We start from the raw sequence: 6,617 nt of genomic DNA, 5'->3' as shown, positions 1-6,617 counted from the left end.
GGTACTTTTGGTAAACTACCAGCAAAACAAACTTAAAAGGCCTGTATGGTAAATTACCTTTCTTGCTGCACTTATGCAAACAAAAATCAGGCTAAATCTAGTGAAACTACCCTTATTTTATGATTAATAATGATCTTTTTGAGGCTATCTTTGCTCAAAAGGAGGGTGACTGTAGAGAGAAATTTTGTGTTTCGGTGGAAAACTATAGCACAGTCCTGTGGGTGATCAGATTCTGTTACTGTTCGGTGTCTGAATTATTTTGCATCCCCTTGGTAAACTACAGATAACTGCATGGGTTTTGTTAGCTACCTATTAAATTGGACTGGATCCTGTGATCTTGCATATATTGTCTACCCTAAATGCCAGTCAGAAAGCTAACTTACGATCTTTTGTACATTGGGCCTTGAACCAAAAAAAGAGGGATTAATGTCCTAATCCCTTGACCTACTGTAATTCTCCACTCTTTCATGAACACCATCATACCTTTCCTAGGAGCATATGAATTTGGTGAGCAGTTATAAACATATCTAAAGTTATGAAACAGCTTTAATACCATCCCAAATGCTCTTCAGGCTCTCCAGGCTGAAGTTGACAGCTTAGCATCCGTGGTCTTGCAAAACAGATGGGCAGTAGATACACTTACCGCCCACAAACAATGTTGCTTTCATTACTAAGTCTGGCAAAGTGATGAATAAGCTAAATATTCGAAAGGTGTTTCATGATGTCAGTCAGTCTCAAACATTTCAATGGACAGACCTATTTCTTGACCTGAATTCTTGGCTTAATGGAATATTGGGACAAACTGATATGCTTGGATTTATGCTTTTAATTGTGCTTATTAGTCTATATGTTTTTATTTCTTGTACAAACTGTTTCATGATTCTGTTCAAATTCCTTGTCACCCTCCAGACAGATGGTTGCTCTTAAGATTACTAATCAGAAGAAATATGTGATAGAAATGGGACTGTCTCTAGTGGACCTAGATTAAAAATAAAAATAATAGACACCCTGACTTGGAGAGAGAGCTGTACCCATAATCCACTCAACTGAGTAAGTAACCCCACTCCAAGGGTTTTAAATATAATTGAATAGCTAACCAACAAATTTCACTGCAATCAAGAAAGGAAACAAATGTGAAAAATGTAAAGAAAAAATGGAACAAAGTGACTGACAGAAACTACTCAACTGCCTGACAAAGACATCACTGGTGGTGACCGGAATGTTTTGGTCAAGTTTCCAATGAGATCATTGGAAAAATGACCACAAGGAGGGACTGTTGAATAAAATAAAATGGCCAACTGCCTTGGGTGTTGCTGGGAGGGGACCTCTTTCTGAGAAGCGCTTTTCCAGAAGACACTTGACTTGCAGGGGGTTTCCCTGCAACATCTGGTGATAAATCTAATTTCTATTCAGTGGAGATAGCTTATTGGAATTGACAAGCATTCCGTACTAATCAATGTGTATTTGTTCCCCACTTTGTAAGACCCCCTCCTATGTAAAATGGAGACTTAATGTCAGCCAGTCAGAACATTTCCTCATTTGCTTCTGCATTTGCCCTGTATGAGCTTCCCCTTTGCACTCCCTTAGCAGAGCTCCCTTCTACTTTTCTGAATGAGATGCTGTTCTGGTTTGCTAATGCTGCTGGAATGCAAAACACCAGAAATGGACTCGCTTTTATAAACGGGGGGTTATTTGGTTACACAGTTACAGTCTCAAGGCCATAAAGTGTCCAATTGGGTACCTTCACTGGAAGATGGCCAATGGTGTCTGGAAAACCTCTGTTAGCTGGGAAGGCATGTGGCTGACGTCTGCTCCAAGTTCTGGTTTCAAAATGGCTTTCTCCTAGGATATTCCTCTCTAGGCTTCAGCTCCTCAAAAATGTCACTCTTAGTTGCTCTTGGAGCATTTGTCCTCTCTTAGCTTCTCTGGAGCAAGAGTCTGCTTTCAATGGCCCTCTTCAAACTGTCTCTGTAAGCTGAAACTCCTCTCTCAGTTCCAGTGCATTCTTCGAAGTGTCCCTCTTGGCTGTAGCTCCTCTTCAAAATGTCACTCTCAGCTGCACTGAGTTCCTTCTGTTTGTCAGCTCATTTATGTGGCTCCAGTGATTTAATGTAGACCCACCCTGAATGGGTGGAGTAACACCTCCATGGAAATTATCCAATCAGAGTCATCACCCACAGTTGGGTGGGGCACATCTCCATGGAAACACTCAAAGAATTACAATCTAATTAACACTGATAGGTCTGCCCACACAAGATTGCATCAAAGAATATGGCTTTTTCTGGGGGACATAATACATTCAAACCAACACAGATGCTGCCTGATTAATGAATCTCTTGATAAAGCTGTGAGATCCTAAATTGCATGAAAAGTTTTTCTTTTATCAGTGACTTTTGTATATTCACAATGTTGTGTGATCATCACCTTTATCTAGTTCCAAAATGTTTTCATGCTGCCAAAAGGAAACCCTATACCCATTAAGCAGTCATTCCTCATTCTCCTTTGTCCCTAACCCCTGGTAACCACCAATCTGCTTTCTATTTCTATGGATTTACCTATTCTGGACATTTCATATAAATGGACTCATACAATTTGTTACCTTCTGTGCCTGATTTCTTTCACTTAGCATGTTTTCCAGGTTCATCCATGTTGTAGCATGTTTCAGTACTTCATTCCTTTTCTATAGCTAAAAAACAGTCCATTGATGAGTATTTCTCCTTTTGTTTATCCATCAGTTGATGGACATTTGGTTTATTTCCACCTTTTGGGTATTTTTTTTTTTTTTTTTTTTTTTTTTAACTTTTTGTTTATCCATTCATCATTTGATGGACATTTGGGTTATTTTTACCTTTTGGGCATTTTTTTTTTTTCAATTCAATTCCTATGCTAATTAGATACATTTTTAAACTGTGAAATGAAATCTTCTCTCCTCAATAGGGAAAGTCACAGGGCACACAGAGGCAATGCCCATTCTCAGGAAGGCACGCAAGTGTTGGGCCACCTCAAAGACTTGCCCAGGCATTCTGACCTGCAGAGGTCAGGTAGGCCTACCTAAGATGGTATTTAGACAATAATGGAGAGAAAATAAGATGGGAGTTGTGACATCTCTCTTTTCGATTAGGAAATCAATGGTATACTTCTGTGAGACTTAGGAAGTTCAGACTTCCTCCTAAAGATTGAAGGATGGAAAATTGTCTTCTTAGGTTTAATGGTTTCAACTAGTAACTGTATGTTTAACTATTATAATGAGTATATGGAAAAATTGTGAAAGCCTTTTGAATTTTAGTGGGAGTCCTGAAGAAGTCATCCTTCAAGTTTATTTCTGCCTTTGTCTTTGACTAGGCAATTTTACAATGATTAAGTTGTGAAAATAATTGCCAAGAAGTTCTGTCTATAGATATGCAAATTATGTTCAATATGTGTTCAGATTGCACTATAAAGTAATGGTCAGGGTAGGTCTCTTTGAGAAGGTGAGATCTGAACAAAGGCTTGAAGGACATGACTGTTAGCCTAACAGATATCTGGGGAAAGGGCATTTTAGACAGAGAAAACAGTAAAGGATCTATGACAAAAGTTTGTCTGGCAAGGTGAAGGAAGAGTAAGAAGGCTAGTGCAATAGCCATCACAATATACTCATCCCACGTGCACTCTTACAAGGTAATATCTGAACACGTCCCATTGAGTGATGAATCTGTTTCCTACCTCTTGAAACTAGGTGGACCTTTAGGACTACCTCAGCCAATAGCGTATAGACAAAATGATTCCATTTGACTTCTGAGACTATGTCATAAACATGTCATGCATGTCTGCCTTGTTTTGTTGGGACATTCACTCTTGAAGCCCAGCCGCCATGTTGTGAGAAAGCCTGGGCCATATTTGTGTCTTCCACCAATAGCCCCAGTTGAGATATAAGCCAACAGCCAGCATCAACCCACGCACATATGAGTCAGTGATTCTTCAGATGATTTCAGCCCCTGGTCATCAAGTCACCCCTAATACCAACCTCTACTCCACCCTTTGAGTCTTCTCAGCTGAGACTTCAGACTTTGTGGAACAAAGACAGGTCATTCCTGCTGTGCCCTTTTTGTGTTTCTGACCACAGCCCTGATTTGCATACTGGATAGATGTTATTTTACACCAGTAAGCTTTGGGGTGTTTTCTTATATAGCAATGATGACTGGAACATCTGGAATGACTTAAGTTGACTATTCACTTAAGGGAGAGAGTAGGCAGAGATGAGTTGAGAATGGTATTGGCAAGGGGCCAGAAAATATAGGACATTGTAGGCCAAAGTAAGGACGTGATTTTATTATGAGTGAAAAGAGTCAATGTATGAATGAGTGAATGAATGAATGGATGAATGAGTAAATCAATAATTACTTAATTATTTGGAAAGGTGAACTCAAGAAAGAGACTAATTAGTATGGGCATAATCAGGAAGCTGTACAATGAAGTAAAAAGACCATGGAATTGAATCACATTACTATCAGTTAGGATTTTGGTCAAGGACAAATTATTTAAACATTTTGAGCCTTATTTTCTTATCTGAGGTTATGTTGTGGGGATTAAATGTTATAATGCTTATTGTAGATAACCAAAGTATATTAGTTTACTTCCCTACATTCTTTCATTCTTTAAATATCTTTGGATGCCTATCATGCTGAGATGGATTGAATTTGATCTCTATCCATTCAAAAGAATTAGGGCCAGTTGTTGAACAAAAAAGCATATTTTATCTTTCAGTAAGGGAGGATAGCATAATGATTATAAGATACAGTTGCCTGAGTTTGAATCTGACTCCATATTGACAAACATTGTGATCTTGGACTAGTTACTTAAACCTTCTAAACCTCATTTTCCTGACCAATAAAAATGATGTTAAATACAGTACCCACCTCATGAGTTTTTATTTTATTTAAATATGGTAATCCATATAAAGTGCTTAGAATAATGTTTGAAACTCAATATTCAGTTTACTCCCAGTGGGAAAAAGAATGCCTTATGAAGATCAACTTCCCTTCTTGAAAATGTTAAGGGAAAGATTACATTTCTATTGGAAAGAAATTTTTTTCATTGATCACTTCCAATTATGAAGTCTATCTTTTTAGTTCCTTCTCATAAGACCTTGAATTCTTGGAAATTGTGACTGTATCAACTAGATTTTCCATTTTCAACTTGAGCACTTGGTCCTAAATATATGAAATTTCAACTTGAGCACTTGGTCCTACATACATATATATATATGTATATATACTTGGTTCCTACACATTCAATAATTTGAACTAGAAGGCCTAGGACTGGGGACTTCCCCCATAAGAGGAAAGGTTTCATGGAGAGCTGTCATGGCACCCTCTGTGCCCTTGGAAGGAAAGGTGAGGCTGGGATCTCATGGCCAGCCATTGAGAGAACCCATCACCACCAAAATTCAATCCAAGATCTGATGACCCATCTCAGCCCTCCCAAACAAATGACCATGGTCTCAGAAAGGGAGATTTAGTATTGCTCAGGATGGGCTAAGTTTTGTTATAGTAACAAACAGCTCCCAAATCTTACTGGTCTAACCCAATGTACATTTCTACATTTCCACTGTGAGTTGGCTGAGGACTGAGAAGGGCTCCATTCATTATTTGCTCATGAACTCAAGGGGGTAGAGTAAACCAATATCTTGAACCTTGCCATTCATGGTGCCAGAGAAAAAAGAAAGCTCTAAAGCTGTACTGCTCAAACTCTCTGTGGTAGTAGACCAATTTTTATTTATTTATTTAATTTCAAATCTGTCATGGGCCAATACTTTCATGAAGTGCAATTCAATTAAATTACTGATCACATCTTTGGATGCTGACACAATGTTAAATTACTATAAAAGTTTCAAAACACTTATTTATGCTTTTGTAGTTATCTTGTTGTGGACTGGGAACAAATAGTTTATGGACTGGCACCAGTTTGCAGCACACTGGTAATTCAGTACTCACTCTGGTAATTAAAGACCTGGCCTGGAAATGACATATATCATTTCCTCTCAAAACTCATTGGCTAAAAACATCATGTGTCCCCTCCCCCAATCACAAGGGAGTCATGAAGTATAATCCTGTTGAGTACTTAATAGGGGAAGAAAAGGAAAATTGGACACTTTTAATGACTACTTCACTGACCACAAGAGCCAGTTTTATAAAATATAAAATTATACGTACAAGAATTGCAAGACCTTGAATCAGTGAGCCTGGCAAGGATAGTAATTGGAACGAGTATTTTCTTTTAACTTCTAATTTATTACATTCTTCATGGGAAACCATCATTCTGGATGAAAAGCATAAAATCATTTTGTAAATCTTGAAGGGAACCTGATACCCAGTTGGGTTAGTCTAGGCCCTCTGAGAAGCTGGTGAAAAGACAGGGTTAAGACAGGGCTAAATGTGTAAGGATTAATTAGGGGAAACACCTGTGTGAAAAGAATAGAGAGGCAGTCAAAAAAGGCAGGGAGAGCCACCAGATCATAATGCAAGTTTGAGCCCAAGTGAGGAAGAGAGGGAGAGAAGGTTGGGCAGAAACTTCCTGGATGGCCATATAGTCCAAGGAAGATTCAGCAGAGCTATTGGGGAGACTTTGAGCTAATGTTG

This window comes from Choloepus didactylus, chromosome 4, assembly GCF_015220235.1.
Source record: "Choloepus didactylus isolate mChoDid1 chromosome 4, mChoDid1.pri, whole genome shotgun sequence".
Classification (NCBI taxonomy): domain Eukaryota; kingdom Metazoa; phylum Chordata; class Mammalia; order Pilosa; family Megalonychidae; genus Choloepus; species Choloepus didactylus.
The sequence above is the reverse complement of the archived record's forward strand: the minus strand, read 5'-3'. Positions refer to the sequence as shown.